The sequence below is a fragment of the Taudactylus pleione genome, unplaced genomic scaffold (genome assembly GCF_031769625.1).
Source record: "Taudactylus pleione unplaced genomic scaffold, aTauple2 ptg000699l, whole genome shotgun sequence".
Lineage (NCBI taxonomy): Eukaryota > Metazoa > Chordata > Amphibia > Anura > Myobatrachidae > Taudactylus > Taudactylus pleione.
This window is the reverse complement of record NW_028285101.1, coordinates 929795-953360: the sequence shown is the minus strand read 5'-3', so window position 1 is coordinate 953360 and position 23566 is coordinate 929795.

The window sequence follows — 23566 nt, the reverse complement described above, 5'->3', positions numbered from 1 at the left end:
TAAATTTACCCCCTAGAGTTTATTAACACTGTTCTGCAGAACTATTTGGATAATTGTTTTTCATGTTATCATGTTATATAGTTCACATAGCTGTTCGTGAAGAGTGTGATGTAATTTGCAAAATCACTGTTTTTGATTCTGAATGTGAGGCTATTTGTTATAGACAGATGTAACTGCTTTATTTATAGACATTTTCAATATAGAATATAAATCATATTTTGTTCGTACCCTTTACATATGGGGCTATAAATCTTTAGGTTGGACAATACTGCCCATCTCCCACTCACTACAAACCTGATAAACACTTTTCTCTATCACTTCTAAACAATCACACTCTTTTTCTTCCCTTAGAGATATGGAATGGTTGCCGACCTCCCAGGTGGGAATCTATGTTGTGTCTATTTCTCAGTCCTGAGTATAGAATGAGGTATTGATTGGGAGAACAAATATCCTGTAACAAGCTTTGGGCTCTGCAGAAAATCACTTTTATTGAGCAAATGTATCATGATTTACTAGAAGCTCACGCTGAAATCACCTCTCCTGGTTCTGCTCCTTTCTACGCAGTCTGTGCAAAAAAATAAAGAGGGATTGGACAGACAGGAAAAATTGCTCAGTCATTTCCATTTTCTGTTATTGGCAGTGATACGCATGCTGGAAACTGGTACACCAAGGTCATATGTTAGAGTGCAACAATGTGGTGGCACAATGTATTTTTTTAATAAGCATTTTTATCCAAAACAATAACCCTTTTCCTCTGCTACGTATGTCTTTTCTAAAAAGCAATAGGACCAATGGCAGGGACCCACCAGGGGGAACAATATTGCTGTTCCCCCTGGTGTTTCCTGCCACTACAAACCACAAACACACACACCCACACCAAGAGGGCAATTCATGTTATAGTAAGTGTATCTTAGCCAAAATATGGAAACTTAATACATACTAGGCATACATTTTTAGATCTTGAAATATTGCTTAGACAAACAAACTTTGAGTTCTGACACCCCCTTTGGGGCTTCCTCCAGTCATGTACATATACTGACCTCCCAGTCTTCAGTGTCTCCTCATATGTGATCTCAACGTAAAGGTCTTATTCCTGTAAATACACCATTACACCAAAGGCACCCGACAAAAAGGCCCTATGTCATTTAAAGTGTAATATAACAACCTTTTGTATCAAATTTAAAAACACCTCTTAAATCTAAACTCTTACTTAATATCACTTATATCACGTAAGTATAAGAGTGAACATCTGCAGAAACCGATTTTATCAGTAAGTCCACAAAAAAACCCTCAAGGGGTTGCCCTTGCGCAGTGGATATGTATGTTGCATGTGCAGTTCAACACCTTGTGCCACCCCATGCGTTTCATCATTACAGGAACTTCTTCATGGGTATGGCAGCACAGTAACGTGGTGTCAGAGCCTTAACTAGACTTTTTGGTGCCCTGTGCCCGAGAGAGTATTGGCACCCCCCTCCCCCCATTTTTTAAAATAGGGACATAAGATAGTGCACCTGAAAGAGGGCCATGGCCTCATGGGGAAGGGCCAGTGAAGATATAGTGGAGTCCAGGAGATGCTGGGGATAAAAGAAGAGGAAGCTAAAAGTGAGAATGATAACACTGGGGAACAGTCAATCTGTTGCCAGGGAATTAAGAGTCGAATGTGATACATTTTGTGCTCCTGATCATGAATATGCCATGCTTTTTTTGCAATTGGCTCTAGTTTTTGAGATATGCATGTGTCTTTAATATATATGAATAATTAAATTAAACAATGTTAAAAATAGTTCAAGATTTTTTTTATTCTGATGAAATTTGATTCGTAAAATATTATAAAAAGACACAGGATAATTACATACATAAGTGTTAGGAAGCTACGAGAACCGTTTTTTGTAGGATTGTCTTTTATATTCTTGTTGCGGGCAGCCCCTCTGCAGATTCCAACAGTAAACGGCCATCATGTTATGATCCCACCTTCCTTGATATCTTTCTTCCATTACCTGAATACCCTGGTGGAACCGTTCACAGTTCATGTAAATGGCTGTACAAAAAATGTACTTTAGTACTCATGTTGGCACCTACTTTCTCAAAACATTTTAGCATGTTGTGGACTAATTCATGGTAGTAGTCTGCCTTGTGATTGCCTAAAAATTTCTGAATGATAGACAAATTACTCAGCCATGCTTCAGATTCTGTTTCAGTCATAGATGTGGTAAAATTTGGATCCTTCACTAGTTTCCGTGTCTGTGGGCCATCAAAAATTCCTGCCTTTAATTTTTCAATACTAAGAGATGGAAATGCTCGACAAATATACATGAAACAATCGCCTGACATGTCCAATGCTTTTACAAATTGTTTCATTAAACCCAGTTTGATATGGAGAGATGGCAGTATGATTTTTTTTTCCTGTCATTTAAGGGCTCCTGAATGCCAACATCTTTTCCTACAATTATAACTTATCTTGGAGGCCATACGGTTTGCTGCCAGTGCTTTTGTTTTGCACGACTACCCCATAAGCATATGTGACAAGGAAACTTAGTATATCCACTTTTCTACCCAAGAAGAAAGTTTATAATTTTTAAATCGACACAAGCAGACCACTGATGCTGAGAATAAGCAATTTTTTCTAAGACTAACTTGATATTTTCATACTGTTCTTTAAGTTTTGTTGAATGACCAATTGGAATTGACACAAATTTATTCCCATTTTGTAGTAATATGCATTTTAAGCTCCTTTTAGAACTATCCAAAGAGAGCCACCAGTCTTCTGCTCGATATTCTGGTAAGCCCATCATCTGGAGAAGTTTTGGAATATTGTTGCAATACACAAGATTGTTATCTTGGCTAAAGAAAGGCAGTATGGCTTGCTCTCTATATTTTGATACGACGTTATAGTAGCATCTCGCTCAAGTAGTGTATTTCTTAAAGTCTGGATGCTAAAAGCTCAGCTCCTTTTTTCAATAAATTCAAGTCACGAATTAAATTGTTTCGTTCCTTTTGAGAAAATGTGTTTGGAGTAGAGGAACTTTCTTCAAACTCACTTTCATCTGTGTCGTCACTTGCACTGGATGAAATTAACATTTCCACATCATCACATTCAACTTCACACAAAGAACTGAATGATGGCACAGGTAAATCTTCACTATGTGGTATTGGTTGTTTTGCAGAATTCATACTTTGGTATTTCCATTTGCGTTTCTTAAATCGATTCATACCCTCCACACTTACAGCACAAATATAGCAGTCACTCAAGTGATATTTTGGCTCACACCACATCATAGGTATGCCGAAATTAAGTCCTTTTTTCGATCACTTTAGTCCAATTGCGGAGTGATTCCACGCAGGTTTTACAAACTTTGTGAGGCACCCAAATCTTATCTTGCTGGCTTATGTGATGTCCAAAATAAGCCTGATATGCTTGTTTTATGAATACAGATATATTTTTTCTTTCTTTTGCAACACTATATTTGCCACAAATATAACAAAAAACATCAGGGCTGTTAGTACACCGTCTCCGAAGAGAACTAATTTTTACGGCAAAAACATTTTGTTTCACACATTCAGTGCTAACTCCCAACAAAAGCCGAGGACGTACTGAACAAAACAAGCCCAAATGGCGGGAAATTGGTGGTGGTGGGACAGAGAGAGGGATGAACAAAGGAACAGGATGTGTGCTAACTGTGTCACTCGGTCCTCTCTGTTGCTCCTCTCTATATGCTGGGAGGAGACGTGGCTGTGGTCTGAGGATGTCCCAGCAGGCTCAGCAGTGCACTGCCACGCCTCCTCCAAGCGTTAGTGAGGAGATATGAATGTGTTATCTGTCTCAAACGTGACTACCAGGTACGTTATCACAAATAAAACACATTATTGTTATTGTTGAAAGAGGGTAGTTGTTAAAAAAGCAAAACTAAGTCGATTCTGTTAAGTAAAAGAGGCCTAAACTAGTAAGGTACTACATATAAGGAAAATATTTAATTTTATAATTTTTCGTTAATTTGAAAACTGGAGCCAATTCAGCTATAGTGAAGATCTAATGCGAAAATAAGTTCTGCGAGTACTCTAAAACCGATCTTAAATCCTTGGCAAGAAAAAAAATATTTTTTTTGTTCCCCACTGTAATGAACAGGAAAATTGACTGGCCCAAACAGCACCCCCTGCCCTGCAGTGCCCTGTGCCACGGCACTGGTCGCACTACCCTAGTTATGGCCCTGCGTGGCGTTCTCCATGTGCTATGAGTCATATCGCGATAAAAGGATGAGTGTGCACAGTCCATGAATAACAGTTTTTAGGGACCCTTGCGCTTAGAGAGATGGGTTGGTGTGTTCGAGTGTAGTGAAGCATGCCCATTTGAGACGCATCTTATGTTATCATATGTTAGCTATGACATTTAAATTGTGCTTCTACATACCTATAAACCAGGTTCAAGTTTTGGAGATGATGATGATTTACATTTTACCCCATATGTGTCTATATACTAGATTTAAGGTTACACATATCATAACTCAATATAGGGATGTGGAAATGTAAATGTGTATATGTGTACTCATATATAACATAAATCAGGTACTCATTGTATACTGTTTGATGCAAAGTGCTAACATACAACTAACAATCTAAGTAAATACAAGTTATTACAGTTTGAGTCTCCCATATCCAAATATTCCGAAATACCGATTATTTTAGCATGACTGAGCTAGTGACACTTTTGCTTTCTGATGGTTTAATGTACACAAACTTTGTTTAAGACACAAAATGATTACAAATATTGTATAAAATGATCTTCAGGATGTGTATGAAATACTTGTAAAAATGAATTTCATGTTTGTACACAAACTTTGATGAACAAAATTAATAAAAATACTGTATAAAATTACCTTCAGGCTATGGGCGGTATTCAATTAGTTTTGCTCCCGTGATAAAGTTTCGCATGCCGGTCTTTTCGCCTACATTGCGTATTTTAGCAGCGGAAACTTATCGTGCGCGTACCCGCTATTCGCCTTGTTCAATTCCAAAAGATGTGAAAACGCTATTCAGAGGCAAATCTTTTTCGCCTATTACATTGCATTGACTTTCCACGTAAGTGAAAAGCGGATGATATTGGATACGGAATTAAGTTTCCGAGCGGATCTTGGCTTTTCACGTCTAATTGAATACGTGCCTTAGTGTACAAGGTATATATGAAACATAAATGAATTCTGTTATAGGTAAAAAAATAATAAATACTCCGTGCTAATGTGAGGATAGCAGCTCAGTATAAATAAATAAAAATATGTACTGGTAAAGCAAATACGAGCACTAGGTTCTAATATAAGATTGATTATGTGTTAAAAATGTGAGTAAAAAGTGTATGTTGCAGCACTTTATGTTAAGAATAGATGTAAAAACTTTGTAAAATATACATATATAAAGATAAAAATTAAATATAAAAAATATATAAAAAGTATGTATAAAATATGTATAAAAGAGCAACACTTTAAAATAAGTGTCAGCGGTAGTCTGCTCAGTAATGTTTGTAGCCCTTTTATTAGTTAGGTGGGGAGTCCTTAACTGACACAGCGACAGGTTAATCAGCAATGGAGCCGATTTGTGGAGGTGCTTACTAGCCCTATTTATCCCTGTCTTACCTCCTGGCATCCAAACAGCTGCGGCAGGTTTTCTTGCTTGCTGCTGTCGGGACGGTGTACTTCGGTGCACTCTGAGTCTGGTTCTCAGTTTGATCAGCTGGCCGGGTGAATGCTGTCAACCGCTAGTGTTCGGACTGCGGCTCTGGTTTTGTAAATGTTGGTTGGTTCTTCTTGCGGCAGGTCTGACCAGTCGCCGACCCAGCAGATCTCCTTGCACACAGAGGGCTCCCATGCTGTGTATGCAATCGCAGTGTCTAATTTATGCACGCCTATAAAACGACGTTCAAACATACAGACAAGCCTGCATTTTTCTGACCATCCCTCTGTTACCACCCTTAAATGCTGACAACCTGTCACTCACTCTGTGATGTATCCCTTTGTGCGTCAGTAATTGCAATGGCGATTGCAGCACATGTGCAGTGCGGCTTATATGCATGCATGATGTCTGTGCGTATATGTAATCACCATTGCGTTCAGCTCTGAATTAGGCCCAATATCGAGGTGACATTTAGAAAATGCTTCGACCATGTTTTAATCATGTTTGCTTTGATGTACCCATGCAAAAGGAGTATCTGACAACTGGTGTGCAAGCCTAAATGTTTTCATCAAAATATGAACAAAAGCCCCATGCCTTTATTTGCTAGATACCCACAGATTTGCAGTATATTATTGTTGGCGCCAAAAGCAAAACATCTTTCTGTTTTGTATACACACAGATTTGCAGTTTATCTATCTATCTATCTATCTATCTATCTATCTATCTATCTATCTATCTATCTATCTATCTATCTATCTATCTAGTCTACAGTACATTAATGCAACTTTGAAAGCCAAAGTATTATGTATAATGTACTCAGGGGCGGACTGGGCCGGGGGGGGCAGGGTGCCCTCTGCCCCCCGGCTGCTACAATTGTGCAGCATTAGGCCCACTGCTGTCAGGCTGCCACGCGCGGGGCGGGGTGTCGGAGATAGAGTTTTTTCCGGTCCAGTCATCAGACGAGTACCGATGACTGGACTGTAGAATGATCCTTCCTGCCTCCTCCTCACACAGCCGCCGACGCTGCTGCATATATGTATGTATATGCAAGTATATATATAGAGAGAGAGAGAGAGAGAGAGAGAGAGAGAGAGAGAGAGAATTAGGGGTGCACTCACCAGTCTTCTTAAATAGAGTTCTTTTATTCAAATGGATAAAACAACAGCAGTTTACAGGATCGAGGTTTCGGTCCTATGCCTGGACCTTTGTCAAGATGCCAGAACAAGTGACACATATCCTTCTTAAATACACACCAGGTCAATTAGTGACTAAGTAGCCCCTCCCATATGGGCTTGGTATTCACTCCCAATGAACAATCAGCAGTAATGTATAGTATCTAGACTAGCTAATAAACATACAAATTCTCCCACCAAGTAGTCTGCAAAAGGCTCCCCATAGTGTGTCAATGGCACATACCTGATTGTTCAAACAGTGCTGCAGATGTATCAGCATATAGCGCTGAGGGAGCTCTAATGGCCACTGCTAGCGTGCGCTTCATAATCATTCACTTCCTTTACCTGGAGCGCACGCCAGCCTAGTCTCCTAGGAGACAATCTCAATTTCCTGATAGACAGCATTACACGCTATCACGTGCTGGTTGCTAAGCAACCAATAACAAAGGTTATCTTATACACACCAGCACCACAAGCGGTGCATACATATGAAAGGAATACCTTAAAGAGTCACTTAATCAAAGGAATATATACAATCATAAACAGTTGATAATACCTAGTAATCGAGGGTGTAGAGAGGGAACAAAACAGACTGAATACATAGTGTCACACATAAGAGCTGCAATGTAAAAGCATACCATATCCGTGAACATAGTGAAAATTTACCAAAAATACATAATTCTAATAGTACACAGAAACGCATCACAGGCAAATACCACTGATGCATATGTGTATAAGACAGTATAAAATATATATTAATATATACTATGGACTAAAGACTTCACAGTGTTGCCAAACTGACCAAAAACTGGAAAATAATAAATAAATAATGAAAAAAAAAAAAAATAATGTGATGGTACACCCCCAATCCTTATCAATCTAAGAATATTGCAAGTTGGATCGCCTCATGGAGGCCACGAGGGTAGATAGTGTCCAACTTGTGCATCCAAAGAGCCTCCTTACGTAGCAGTAACTTGGCGCGGTCACCCCCCGCGTCAAGTTAGGGGGGGGCAACCAATCAATAATCATGCACTTCAACGAAGATAAAGCATGGTACAACTCATGGAAATGTCGGGCAACCGGCTTATCGAATGATCCAGTGGACAAGGCAGATCTAATCGAGGATCTATGATTAGCCATCCTATCGCAGAATGGGCGAATGGTCTTGCCCACATAATAGAGCGAACACGGGCACAGCAAGATATAAATCACATGGTCTGATGTACACGTAACCTGATGTCGAATAGGAATCTTCCGTCCTGTGTGGGGATGATGAAAGAATTGTCCAACCATCATGCTTCTACACGTGGTACAATTCACACACCGATAGCACCCAGATCTTAGTGGTCTTAACCAGGTTGAAGCTTCCAGAGACCTAGTTATATCTGGCCTCATTAATATATCCTGGAGGTTACGACCCCTTTTAAAGCTCATCAATGTTTTTTTTTTAATCGCCCTTTAAAAACTGGATCACGCGTCACCACATGCCAGTGCTTATGTATTGTGTTGCAAATTAGTGGCCCAGCTGTATCAAAAGTTGTAATGACAAAGGGATTTGGTATATCAGGTTTCCTGTAATTCCCTTCACTGAAGATCTTCCTTGCCTTAGATAGACATCTCTCAGTCATACTGGAATTATAGCCTCTTGCTGGAAATCTTTCTTGCATCTCACCAAGTTGAATTTCTGCTGTCATAGGGTCAGAATTATTACGAATATATATATACACATACATACATACATACATACATACATATAGTGCCAGGGACTTGCTTGTGTTGGCCCCCCAGGTGAAAGTTGCCAGCCAGCCCCTGATTATAGTCGTGAGAGTGTCTTGTGATTGTTTGTTTTAAGATACAAGGTACTGTCAGGACTTAGATTAAGGGTGACTCTTGTATGGAGCAGTTCTTTTATTTGGGTCTTGTCCACTAAAATCTGCCCACCAGCACACATGGCCTCCATCATAGTTATACTCGCCTTCTTTTGTCACCTCTCAGTGAGATCCCAGAGGAGAGGTCCAGGAGACAACTTCAGGGAGCAGGGGCGGAACTGCCAGAGACAATGGAGGCGGTCGCCGCTGGGTGCCAGCCCTGCAGGGGGCACCTCTCCTCCATTGTCCCAGCCTGCTTCCCCCGTCCCCTATTAGTTTTGTCCACAGCGCCAGGGTCAGACTAGCCCACCAGGCACAGTGCAGCTGCTTGCTGGCAGCGGGCCTTCTGTGTGTGTGTGTGTGGCTGTGTGCAGCAGCAGCAGCTGCATCTCTGTTCCATGGGGGAAGGAGACAAGCTGCTGCAGGGCGCTCAGAGCACCTTGCAGCAACAGGCTGGCACAGCCACAGACGAACAGCTCCCTAACAAGCGCCCCTCCCCTCCCAGGCTGCTTGCATGCAGGGGCAGAGCCAATATGGCTAGCTCTGCCCTTTCCCATTTCCCCACGAATCATGGGATCATTCGCACCCACCCCTGTCAGTAACTACATTGTGGTACTGTATATATATATATTTATATATATATCTAAGTGTGTGCATGTGTTTCATTATTTATTTATTATCTGGGGGTGATGTGTTTTAATATTGTCTGTGGTGGTGAGGTGGTATATTAATGTTGTGGGGGGTGTATTAATATTGTGTGTGTGTGGTGTACAGTATTCGTATTTTCTGTAATAAAAGTAGGGGTGTGCACCGGCCACTTTTCGTGTTTTGTGTTTTGGTTTTGGATCTGGATCTTTCTTCGTGTTTTGGATCTGGATTGGTTTTGCCAAAACCACCCTTCCGTGTTTTGGGTTCTGGGTTTTGTGTTTTGGATCTGTATTTTTAAAAAAAAAAGAATAAAAACAGCTAAAATCACAGAATGTGTGGGTTTTTCTGCTCCTATGCTATTATTAACCTCAATAACCTTAATTTCCACTCATTTCCAGTCTATTCTGAACACCTCACAATAATGTTTTTATGTCCAAAAGGCTATGCTAAGCGACACGAGTGGGCGGCACAAACACGTGGCCCATCTAGGAGTGGCACTGCAGTGGCAGACAGGATGGCAGTTTGAAAAACTAGGCCCCAAACAGTACATAATGCAAAGAAAAAAAAGAGGTGCAAGATGGAATTGTCCTTGGGCCCTCCCACCCACCCTTATGTTGTATAAACAGGACATGCACACTTTAACAAACCAATCATTTCAGCACCAGGGTCTGCCACATGACTGTGGCTGAAATTATTGGTTCGTTTTGGCCCCCACAAAACAAGCTGGCAATTAATCTGTCCCTGCACAAACTGGCTCTACGGAGGCAAGATGTCGTCCTCATCCTCCTCATCCACCGATTCCTCACCCTCTTCAGTCTTGTGTACATCCTCATCCTCACAGACTATTAACTCGCCCCCGCTGGAATCCACCACCACAGGTCCCTCTGTACGTTCTGGAGGCTGGTCTCCCTGGAAGAGTTGATAATTCATTTTTATGAACATCATCTTCTCCACATTTTGTGGAAGCAGCCTCCTACGCCTTTTGCTGACAAGGTTCCCGGCTGCACTAAACACTCTTTCGGAGTACACACTGGAGGGGGGGCAACTCAGGTCAAATTGAGCCAGTTTGTACAGGGGCCACCAAATTGCCTCTTTTTCCTGCCAGTACATGTACGGTCTGTCTGACATGCCTACTTGGATACTGTCACTGATGTAATCCTTTAACAGACAGACGCACGCTTGTCGCTGCTGCTTTGAGGATGCAGGTGCGGCTACAGCCCGCACAATTCACAAAGACAGAAAAAAAAGAATTTTAAATTTTTTGTGGAGCGCACTTTGAGGGTTACACTACCCTTTAACAGACAGACGCATGCTTGTCGCTGCTGCTTTGAGGATGCAGGTGCGGCTACTGCGCATACATTTCACACACAAACACAGAAAAAAAGAAGATTATTTTATTTTGGTTGGAGCGCACTTTGGGGGTTACACCACACGTTTAACAGACAGATGCACGCTTGTCGCTGCTGCTTTGAGGATGCAGGTGCGGCTACAGCCCACACATTTCACAAAGACAGGAAAAAAATAATTTTTTATTTTTTGTGGAGTGCACTTTGGGGGTTACACCACCCTTTGACAGACAGACGCACGCTTGTCGCTGCTGCTTTGAGGATGCAGGTGCGGCTACAGCCCACACAATTCACAAAGACAGAAAAAAAAAGAACAATTTTTTTATTGTTTGTGGAGCGCACTTTGAGGGTTACACCACCCTTTAACAGACAGACGCACGCTTGTCGCTGCTGCTTTATTATTATTATCCTTTATTTATATGGCGCCACAAGTGTTCCGCAGCACCTTACATAGTACATACAACTAATGGGTGAACAAGAAACAAGTAACATACAGTACATTACAGTACAGGACAAGGACACAACTTATATACATTGCTGAAATAGTGATTAAAGCACTCACAATAAGCTGCCGGGAATTGGCGGTCCCGTGTTAGGTGCCCTAATGGGGAGTAGAGAGTAGAAGAAAATGTAAAGAGAAGCACATGAAGGAAGAGGTCCCTGCTCGTGAGAGCTTACATTCTAAGGGGAGGGGCAGACAGACAGGCATGACACAGAAGGGGAAGATGGGAAGGAAAGAGCATGAGGTGGGTTAGGATGAGTGCTGGAAGGCCTTGATGAAGTAGTGGGTCTTGAGAGTCCGTTTGAAGATTTGTAGAGAGGTGGAGAGTCTGATGGGGAGAGGGAGAGCATTCCAAAGGTAGGGAGCAGCACGGGCAAAATCTCGGATGTGGGAGTGGGAGGAAGTAATCAGTTGGCAAGAGAGGCGGCATGCATTAATTGAGCGAAGTGGGCGGGCGGGAGTGTGAAGGGAGAGATGGTCAGAAATGTATGCGGGAGAGGATTTGGTGAGGGCTTTGTAGGCAAATGTAAGAACCTTGAATTGGCATCTGAAGGGGAAGGGGAGCCAGTGTAGGGCTTGGAGGAGAGGGGAAGCAGATGTAGAACGTCTGGAGAGGAAGATGAGCCGAGCAGCAGCATTAAGAACCGATTGTAGTGGAGAGAGGTGAGAGACTGGGAGGCCAGCTAGGAGAAGGTTACAGTAGTCCAATCTGGATATGACCAGTGAGTGGATGAGGGCTTTAATGGCATCCTGGGTGAGGAAGGGTCTAATCCTGGAGATATTTTTTAGGTGAAAACGGCAGGACTGCGAGAGGTGCTGAATGTGCGGTTTAAACGAGAGGGAGGAGTCTAGGATAACTCCAAGACAGCGCACTTTGGGGCTAGAGGAGATAGTTGTGCCATCAATAGATAATGAAATTGTGGAAAGTGATGTAGTGGAAGAGGGTGGGAAGATGATCAGCTCAGTCTTAGACATGTTAAGTTTAAGAAAGCGCTGGGACATCCACAAAGAGACAGCAGAGAGACAGTTGGAGATACGGTTAAGGAGCTCATGGGTGAGCTCAGGGGTGGAAAGGTAAATTTGAGTATCATCTGCATAGAGATGATATTGGAGGTCAAAGGAGTTAATGAGTTCACCCAAAGAGGATGTATATAGGGAGAAAAGGAGAACAGAACCTTGGGGAACTCCTACCTTTAGTGGAAGTGGAGGGGAAGAGGAGTCATGAGAGGACACAGTGAAGGAACAATCAGAGAGGTAGGAGGAAAGCCAGGAGAGGGCAGTGTCACGTAGACCGAGAGAGTAAAGGATTTGCAGGAGGAGAGGGTGGTCTACAGTGTCAAATGCAGCAGAGAGGTCAAGGAGAATGAGCAGAGAGTAGTGGCCCATGGATTTGGTAGCAAGGAGGTCGTTGCTGACTTACGTGAGGGCAGTTTCAGTGGAGTGGAGAGATCGGAAGCCAGATTGAAATGAGTCAAGGAGGGAGTGGGAAGAAAGAAAGGTGGTAAGGCGGTTGTAGACAATACGCTCAAGGAGTTTGGAAGCAAAAGGGAGAAGAGAGATGGGTCGATAGTTGGAAAGTATGTTAGGATCAAGGGTAGGTTTTTTAAGAATGGGGGAGACAAGAGCATGTTTGAATGCAGAAGGGACAGTGCCAGATGATAGGGAGAGATTAAGGAGGTGAGCCAGATGGGAACAGGCAGAAGGAGACAGGTGGGAGAGGAGACGGGAAGGGATAGGGTCAAGAGTGGAGGTGGAAGGGGGGGAGGACCGGATGAGGGCCATGACTTCCTCTCCAGAAGCAGGGGAGAAGGATGTCAGAGTTGGTGAGACAGAAGGGGAGGGGTGGTAAGGGCAAGGAGGGGGAGGAGTGCTGAGGGTCAGATGGGATATGATGTCCTCACGTATGGAGTCAATTTTAGATGTAAAGTAGGTGGCAAAGTCGAGGGCAGAGAGCGAGGAGGGAAGGCAAGGAGGGGAAGGGCAGAGTAGGGAGTTGAAAGTGGCAAAGAGACGCCGGGGGTTTGAGGACTGGGAGGAGATGAGGTTCTTGAAATATGTTTGTTTGGAGAGAGACAAGGCAGCACTGTAGGAAGAGAGAATAAATTTGAAATGGAGGAAGTCAGCCTTAGAGCGTGACTTTCTCCACTGACGCTCTGCAATTCTTGAACACTTTTGTAGGTATCTGGTGCATTTGGAATGCCAGGGTGTGGTGTGGATCTGCGAGGGTGAGTGGTTATTGCTGGAGCAACAGAATCAAGAGCAGAAGTAAGGGAGGAATTGTACAGGGAAGTAGCTTGTTCAGGACAGGAGAGAGAAATGATAGGGGAGAGAAGAGAGTCCAGCAGGGAGGAAAAGGCAACAGTGTCAATAGCCTCAATATTATGCTTAGTAATTGTAGCTTTAGGAGTTAGAGGAGGGGAAGGAGAGAGGGATAGGTTAAAAGAGAGAAGGTGATGGTCAGAGAGGGGGAATGGGCAATTGGAGTAATCAGAAATATCACAACGGTGCGTAAAGACCAGGTCAAGTGAGTGCCCACTCAAATGGGAGGGTGAGGAGGTCCATTGGGCGAGACCAAATGAAGAGGTGAGGGTAAGGAGTTTAGCTGCAGAGGATTCTGTGGGAATGTCAATAGGAATATTAAAGTCACCTAGGATAATGGAGGGAAGGTCTGAGGAAGTGAGTGAGTGCGGCTACAGCCCACACAATTCTCAAAGACAGAAAAAAAAAGAAGATTTTTATTGTTTGTGGAGCACACTTTGAGGGTTACACCACCCTTTAATAGACAGATGCATGCTTGTCGCTGCTGCTTTGAGGATGCAGGTGGAATCTAGACGGGATTTGGAACCGGGGACACACTACCTCCATCAATTATCTAAATCCCACTGCACTAATGGCGGATAGCGGACGCACGTCTAACACCAACATAGCAGTCAAGGCCTCAGTTATACGTTTTGCTTCAGGATGACTGCTGCCGTACTTCATCCTCCTCGCTAGGGACTGTTGGAGGGTCAATTGTTTAGTAAAAGTAGTGGTGTTCCTACTTCCTCTCTGGGATGATGTACAACTCCCAGCAGCAGCAACAGCAGTAGGAGGAAGTGGTTCTTGATCTTTCCCTATTTTATTTTTATCGGAGAAAGTTTGGTCCTCCATTTATGTTATATTGATATATATACGTGCGGCTAAGGCGCACACAAACACAGAAAATATTTATTTTTATTGGACACTAGTGCACTTTGTGGGTTACACCACCCTTTAACAAATGAGCCAGCCAGCCCTTTACTTATGGGACACAGGCGCAGGCTTGGCGATGCTCCTTTGTTGATGCACGTGCAGCCACAGTGCACACAATTCACAAACACAGAAAATATTTTTTTATTTTGTTTAGAGTGTACTTTGGGGGTTACAGCACCCTTTAACGGACAAGCCAGCTGGCCCTTTACTTATGGGACACAGGCGATGCTTGGCGCTGCTCCTTTGTTGATTCACGTGCAGCCACAGTGCACACAATTCACAAACACAGAAAATATTTTTTTATTTTGTTTGGAGTGTACTTTGGTGGTTACAGCACCCTTTAACGGACAAGCCAGCCGGCCCTTTACTAATGGGACACAGGCGCACGCTTGGCGCTGCTCCTTTGTTGATGCACGTGCAGCCACAGTGCACACAACTCACAAACACAGAAAATATTTTTTTTGTTTAGAGTGTACTTTGGGGGTTACAGCACCCTTTAATGGACATGCCAGCCGGCCCTTTACTAATGGGACACAGGCGCATGCTTGGTGCTGCTCCTTTGTTGATGCGCATGCAGCCACAGTGCACACAATTCACAAACACAGAAAATATATTTTTATTTTGTTTGGAGTGTACTTTGGGGGTTACAGCACCCTTTAATGGACAAGCCAGCCGGCCCTTTACTAATGGGACACAGGCGCACGCTTGGCGCTGCTCCTTTGTTGATGCACGTGCAGCCACAGTGCACACAATTCACAAACACAGAAAATATTTTTTATTTTGTTTGGAGTGCACTTTGGGGGTTACAGCACCCTTTAACGGTAAAGCCAGCCGTCCCTTTACTAATGGGACACAGGCGCACGCTTGGCGCTGCTCCTTTGTTGATGCACGTGCAGCCACAGTGCACACAATTCACAAACACAGAAAATATTTTTTTTTGTTTGGAGTGTACTTTGGGGGTTACAGCACCCTTTAACGGACAAGCCAGCTGGCCCTTTACTAATGGGACACTGGCGCACGCTTGGCGTTGCTGCTTTGTTGATGCACATGCAGCCACAGTGCACACAATTCACAAACACAGAAAATATTTTTTTATTTTGTTTCAGCACCCTTTAACGGACAAGCCAGCCGGCTCTTTTCTAATGGGACACAGGTGCACGCTTGGCGCTGCTCCTTTGTTGATGCACGTGCAGCCACAGTGCACACAATTCACAAACACAGAAAATATTTTTTATTATGTTTGGAGTGCACTTTGGGGGTTACAGCACCCTTTAACGGTCAAGCCAGCCTGCCCTTTACTTATGACACAGGCGCACGCTTGGCACTACTTTGTTGATGCACGTGCAGCCACAGTGCACACAATTCACAAACACAGAAAATATTTTTTATTTTGTTTGGAGTGCACTTTGGGGGTTACAGCACCCTTTAACGGTCAAGCCAGCCGGTCCTTTACTTATGACACAGGCGCACGCTTGGCACTACTTTGTTGATGCATGTGCGGCTACTGTGCACACAATTCACAAACACAGAAAAAATATTTTTATTTTGCTCTTGGGGGGAGCACCCCATGTGGACAGAGCACCCCCTGGACAACACTACAGCACCCATTTAGGACTGGGACACTGCACAGGACTTTGGAGTGGACACAGCCCCTATGGACAACTGACTGCACAACACAGTCCAGCCAGCCCCTATGGACTTTGGAGGAGTGGACACAGCCCCTATGGACAACAGCAGCACAGCGCAGCACATCACAGCACAACACTACACTGCACTACACTACACAGCCCAGCCAGCCCTAACTCCTACCCTCCCTCTTCACTGTCCACAGCCGAGTGAGAAAATGGCGCTGATGCGGGTACCTTATATATGACCCAAAACCCGAGAGACCCGGAAGGCGGGATGATGACGTTTTGCCTCAATTTCCAATCCGAGTCAGGCGGGAAAAGTCGAGCCTGACTCGGATCGGCCTCGGATCGGGGGGGCTCGTTCAGATTTCAGAATTCCGAACCCGCTCACCCCTAATTAAAAGTGGGTCACTGCTCTGTGTTATATGACGTTCACTGCAATACTCTCTACATAGCGGGCACTGTGACACTGCATTACATGGCGGGCACTGCGACAGTCTCTGCATTATATGGCGGGCACTGCAAAACTCTGAGTTATATGGGTGTCACTGCGACAGTCTCTGCATTACATGGAAGGCACTGCAACACTGCATAATATGGCAGGCACTGTGACACTCTGCATTATATGGTGGGCACTGTAACACTCTGCAATATATGGTGGGCACTGTGACACTCTGCATCATATGGTGGGCACTGCAACACTCTGCATATGGTGGGCACTGATGGTCTCTATTATATGGCAGGCACTGCAATGCTCTCTGCATTATATGGCAGTCACTGATGCTCTTTGCATTATATGGCAGTCACTGATGTCCTTTGCATTATATGGCAGTCACTGCAACGTCCTCTGCATTGTATGGTGGTTGCTGTGATGTTCTCTGCATTATATGGGGTTCACTGAGATGCTCTCTGCATTAAATGGTGGGCACTGTGATACCTTCTGCATTACATGCCGGGCACTGTGACACTCTCTGCATTATATGGGGGGCACTGTGACACTCTCTGCATTATATGAAGGTCACTGCGACACTCACTTCATTACATGGAAGGCAGTGCAACTCTCTGCATTATCCAACGGGCACTGCAACACGCTACTTATATTATGGGCACTGCAACACTTTCTAACTTACATGGTGGGCACTGCAACGATCTCTGCATATGGTGGGCACTGATGGTCTCTGTACTACATGGCAGGCACTGTGATGCTCTCTGCAATATATGGTGGTTGCTGTGATGTTCTCTGCATTATATGGTGGTCACTAAAATGCTCTCTTTTTTGTCTGGCAGTCACAAAAAATCTTACAGTGGTGTATGGCAGTCACTAAATTGCTTTCAGTGGTGTATGGCAGTCACTAAATTGCTATCAGTATTGTATAGTACTCATTAAAATTAAAAATGCTCAGAGTGTTGTCTGGTGGTCACTAAAATGCTGTTTTGTCTAGTATCACGAAAATGCTCTCCGTATTGTCTGGCAGTCACAAAGATTGCAGGAGGAATGAGCGATCTTTACACTACTGTACATGTGTTATTTTCTGAGATCCCACTATGCACATGCATCAGTTTAGCAGTCTAAAATCACATTGATCTGCTTATGATCTGCTCAATGAGCAGTAACAGGTTAGCGGGAAATGGGCTGTAACGGGATGAGGTCTTACTGAGTCACATTATACAACTTATTATCATAGGGATGTCAAGGGCATATCATTTGTTTTATGAAGTTGAAGAGTTGGCATGGGGGAGGGCAACATCTATCTTGCCTCCGGGTGACTTGGATGAAGTTACGCCACTGTCAGGGGGTGTGGCAATAATGCTTCCCGAAAAATTTGGAGTCAATTTAGGAGACTAGATAAATATGACCATAAGCCACAAATCATGAAGCCACATTCACTTATAACTGTGAAATAGCATGCCATTAAACTGCTCTATTTAATTCAAGTGAACTGCAGATATTTTCCAAGGATCATGCTCCCTTGTATTAATTATCTCCCAGCATATGTGCTATGTACAATTTTCCCCCAGGTTAGGTCTTCTATGATCCTCCTGTATCTGTCCTCGCATGGCCACACTGTATGCCCTAATTCTCACACTGTGGAAGTGCAGGAAGTGGAACCCGGTCAGAGTAATCATATAGACAGTCTGGCAGTGAATCAGAATAAATCAGTTACATTCAGATTAGCTACCAAACTGTCTTCATATACTAGCCTGTAGAGGTCTTATGTGGGGTACACACTAGAACTATGCATCAAACGATTGACTGACCAATTTTGTTAAGCATTTACCGATAAGTGTGTCCAGAAGAACCATTAAAATTTGCCTGCACAGTTTTGATGTAGTTTGCAATGGTTACTGCGGCCAACATAATGTGCGGTTATTTGTACACACTATAAGATGTCAGCGATCTATCTATACCATATATTGCATGTGCTGTGCAGCCTGGCCTATACGATATGTCTGTGAAAGACGTCATTCACAGATATATTGTGTGTACACACGTGCAGATGGGTGGTACAATATACAAATGTGTCCTCATACATCTAACCTCAATATGCTAAGCAGTGCAACTTGCCTGGTGAGGCTAGGGGGAGGGTTAGGGGTAGGCACTGCGGGGGAGGGTTAGGCACTAGGGGGGAGGGTTAGGGGTAGGCACTGCGGGGGAGGGTTAGGCACTATGGGGGAGGTTTAGGCACTAGGGGGGAGGGTTAGGCACTAGGGGGGAGGTTTAGGCACTAGGGGGGAGGTTAGGTAGAAGGTGCTGGCAGGAAGGGTTTGGTTTTGGGGTAAGAGTTGGGTTAGGGTACTTGTCATCCGTTGTCGGTATTTTAACCCTCTCAGGATGCCGCCGTCATGATTCTGACCGGTGGGATCCCAAACTCCGGCATCCTGTACCCAACCCATAATAACACATCAGTAGGCATTTTACACCAGTATTATAAGTTATAACAAACAAATATGACAACAAAGAAGAAAGGAGTTAGGGGCTCCAAGTGAAGGCTTGGAGGGCTGCATACAGCTATAAAGCCTCTTGTTGCTCATCACTGCTCTATAGTAATACACTACTAATATTACAAATGAGTTGTACCATTGCATCCAATTTAATAGTAATTGCACCAAAAGAAATATAGGAAGTTCCAGTCAGGGAAAATGTGCATGATCATTCTTAAGCTGTGGTCCCAGTACAGCACCATGCAACCCTTTCCAAACTTCTGGATTATGGTCAATATTGCAACCACATATTGTTGGAGTTAAACCTTAGTAAATAAAAAAATATTAATACTACTGACTAGTACTGCATGTGTTAAAATATTTATTAAGTCTAGGGACTAGCAAGTACTGATGGGGTTAAAAGTACTTATACTGCACTAAAGATTGGAATCACACAGCAGCTGCTTGGTGCTCCGCCAATCACAGGACAAAAGCCCAGAATCTCCACCTCCTGCGACTCGTAGCGTAGATTATGCATAGGAACAGGTGCTGTGTAAAAGGGGACTATTATTAGAGCAGGAATTAAAAATAGCTGAGTGTGTGGGTGAAGACTGAAAGATAGAGCAAAACTCTTTTTGCCCTGGCAGCGAAAGGTCATCAGTCCTGGGCAGTGACTGTACATCTGTGGTCATTACAGCAATTTAGTGGACAGAGGGCCTGATTCAGACCCGGACGCAAGTGGCCGTTCGCTCGTCGGCCGTACGAGCGAAAAAATGTAAATTTAAGCGCTCGCTCGTATGTTCGCTTGTAGCTAACCTTCCGCCCCATATTCTCCCAACCCCTCCTCTAGCTAGCGAGCGTTCAAAATAGCGAACGTCCGTCTCCTCTTTGGTTGCATTGAGCGCTCGCACAAGTCAATTCCGGAAGTGGCCCTGTCAGTTTTCGATTGCCTGCTATTTCATTCTGCAAACATACTTGAATCGATTACTGGCAATCACTATATTAATTACCTTAATTGCTATTCACATGTTTGCAATCGTGGTTTTTTAACTGTCAATAAACTTTATTCTTGTTAGTGTGTGTCATTTTGTCCGCAGAATACGTACGGTTTGACCAAGGGGATGGTTTTTCGAAATTAATAGTTTGTCAGAATGCTGGTATTGTTTTGTGTTTTTTTTTTTATAGGCATATTTAAATACTTTAAGTTTGATATTTAAATTAGCTTACGCATGTCACTGCATCAAGCCTATCATAACTCACATTATATTTGTGAGGGTGTAGGTCACATGACTCATACAATAACCAATAAAATTGTTCCTGTTAATTTACAAAGTACATTAGCCAATCAAATTTTTTCTAGGACCTTTATTAAAACTGGTTTGTGTAAAAAAAATCATGAGAGCTGCCGCTTTTTGTCGCCGTGAACTCCTGGTCCTCACTGAAGTGATGGACCAGAGAATCACAAATTATCCGCGCCCCATCACTAACCTCCGCAAGCGGCTGGCCTATGCGGAGGTGCGGCGCCGCCTGCATTCGATGGGCTACCGCAGAAATATCGGCCAACTTGAAAGAAGGTGGTCCAATCTGAGGCGCAGATCCCCACGCCTGCTGGCCCGTTTGCGTCTCCAAATACTTCATAGTAAGTGTTTCTGTGTATGGTTATATTTTTATTTGTGTTTTTGTATTCTCATACCTGCGTGTGCATGTTTACAGTATAGCCCTGTTTGTTTTTGTATTCTCATACTTGCGTGTGCATGTTTACAGTATAGCCCTGTTTGTTTTTGGATTCTCATACTTGCGTGTGCATGCTTACAGTATAGCCCTGTTTGTTTTATGTGGACATACTTGCGTGTGCTTGTTTACAGTATAGCCCTGTTTGTTTTTGGATTTTCATACTTGCGAGTGCATGCTTACAGTATAGCCTTGTTTGTTTTATTTGGACATACTTGCGTGTGTTTGTTTACAGTATAGCCCTGTTTGTGTATAAATTTTTGAGTTAAAATCATAAGACTAAAAGGCATCCTCTGCCCACTCTGCCCCAAATTCCCCCTCCACCCCAGACCTTTGCCCCCGTCAGTCCCCTCCCTCTCCTCACATTAACATCCCCCCCTCTATTTTCCTCACCCTCCACTTTATCCCACATAACCCCTCCTCCTTCCCTCAGCCACTGGTCCACCTCTGATGAGGCGGATTTCGGGGCTCCAGGCCCAGTCAGCAATGTTCCCGGTATGTTTACCTTTTAAACTATGGTTTTTGGTTATGTTTCTGTTATTTTGGTTGATGTTGTCATTTTGCCTGTGCAGTTCAAAATAGTAAAGTAGTTCCAAAGTTTTTTAAATATATCTTTGTGAAACAATGTCAAGGATGTCGTCCCCTTACACATATGACACATGTCCAAACACTCACACTTGTGTATTTCTTGTTTACGCTACCAACAAATGTCTTAGTTTGTTTTTGTTTTTTTAAATTTTTTTTTAATGATTTTCTTTAGTCTTTTTGGGACCTTATTTGTTTTAAAGCTTTTTTTTTTGCATTCCTTTTGTTTTGGACATGTTTTGGTAACTGTTTTATTATTTTGGTATATTCTGAAATTTTGGTTGGTTGTTATAATCTAAATGAAGGTGTCATTTTAGTAATCCGCACATTTTTTTTAACCCACAGAGGAACAGAGGCGTAACGAGGCCATTGCTGCAGGATTACTCGAGATACGGGGGCATGTCATTGCCATGCTGGTGACAATGGACCATCTTTTGGCCATCCTGCGCAACTAATTTTTTACACTTTACCCAAAAAAACCCATAAAAATAAAGTTTATTTTGATTTATTTAAGTCTCATTCCTTGTCTGTAAATCTTAGATTGTTGAACCTTAGATAAGTCTACTATTTGTCCTTGAGTTTTTAAGTAATGTACATTTGTTTGTAGAAAGCTCAAGTAAGTAAGTAAGCTTGCACATTAAACACATAACAATACCAATAGGTTTGTAGAATTAACCTTCAAAAACATCCTCTGCCCACTCTGCCCCAAATTCTCCCTCCACCCCAGACCTTTGCGCCCGTCAGTCCCCTCCCTCTCCTCACATTAACATCCCCCCCTCTATTTTCCTCACCCTCCACTTTATCCCACATAACCCTTCCTCCTTCCCTCAGCCACTGGTCCACCTCTGATGAGGCAGATTTCGGGGCTCCAGGCCCAGTCAGCAATGTTCCCGGTATGTTTACCTTTTAAACTATGGTTTTTGGTTATGTTTCTGTTATTTTGGTTGATGTTGTCCTTTTGCCTGTGCAGTTCAAAATAGTAAAGTAGTTCCAAAGTTTTTTAAATATATCTTTGTGAAACAATGTCAAGGATGTCTTCCCCTTACACATATGACACATGTCCAAACACTCACACTTGTGTATTTCTTGTTTACGCTACCAACAAATGTCTTAGTTTGTTTTTGTTTTATAAAATTTTTTTTTTATGATTTTCTTTAGTCTTTTTGGGACCTTATTTGTTTAAAGCTTTTTTTTTTGCATTCCTTTTGCTTTGGACATGTTTTGGTAACTGTTTTATTTTTTTGGTATATTCTGAAATTTTGGTTGGTTGTTATAATCTAAATGAAGGTGTCATTTTAGTAATCCGCACATTTTTTTAACCCACAGAGGAAATGGTTGGGTAACGTAAAAAATAATTTTAATGCACACAAATAATAAACACCAAGTGAATTGACACAATAAATTCAAACATTGCAAACACACACATAAAAGTCCAAAAATCACCCAAAACCACAAAAAAATAAATCAGGAACTGTTTGAAGAAGTAGCATGCCAACATGAATCCACAAATGAGGAGAAGAAATCAGTGTTCCCGAAGTTATATCCAATGTGTCCACATAAAGTCATTTTTGAGGATCTGGTAGTATGCATGGATTTGTATGGTCATTTTAGGGAATAAAACAAAAAAAAAATTAACAAGTTAAAAGTGTACATTAAAATATTACATGTCTACATTGTGTCAATTAACTAAATTTGTGGAAATAATTACCTAAAAAATCTTGCAACAACTTGATCGCGTATGTCCCCCCCACATACTGACCTCCGACCAACCTCGGGGGGACCGTCCTCAGGCAAGGCATCCTTTGGCTGCATTGGGACACGACTCCTTATGGCGATGTTGTGAAAAATCCCACACAGGACCACAATTTTGGAAACCATAGCCGGCAAATACATGAGGTCGCCACCAGAGCGGTGGAGGCATCTGAATTGGCCTTTTAAAAGGCCGATACAGTGCTCCACCACCTGCCTGGTGGCTGTAAGTGCGGAATTATACTGACTTTGTGGCCCTAGTGTGGGAACCAAATAAGGAGTGAGCAGCCAGGGCGTGCAAAGGTAACCACTGTCCCCTGTGAAAAAATATAAAAAACATCAGGACCATTGTGTACCAAGCTTTGCATTGGTTTCAACAGAAGGTGTCAACTTACCCAGAAGCCACGCATCACCAGCTTGTAGGTTGTTTAATTTGTGCCAAATCCCTGATTGCCGGATGATGAAGGAATCATGTGCACTGCCTGGGAATTTGGCATTCAGGGACAGGATCTGGAGGGAGGCATCA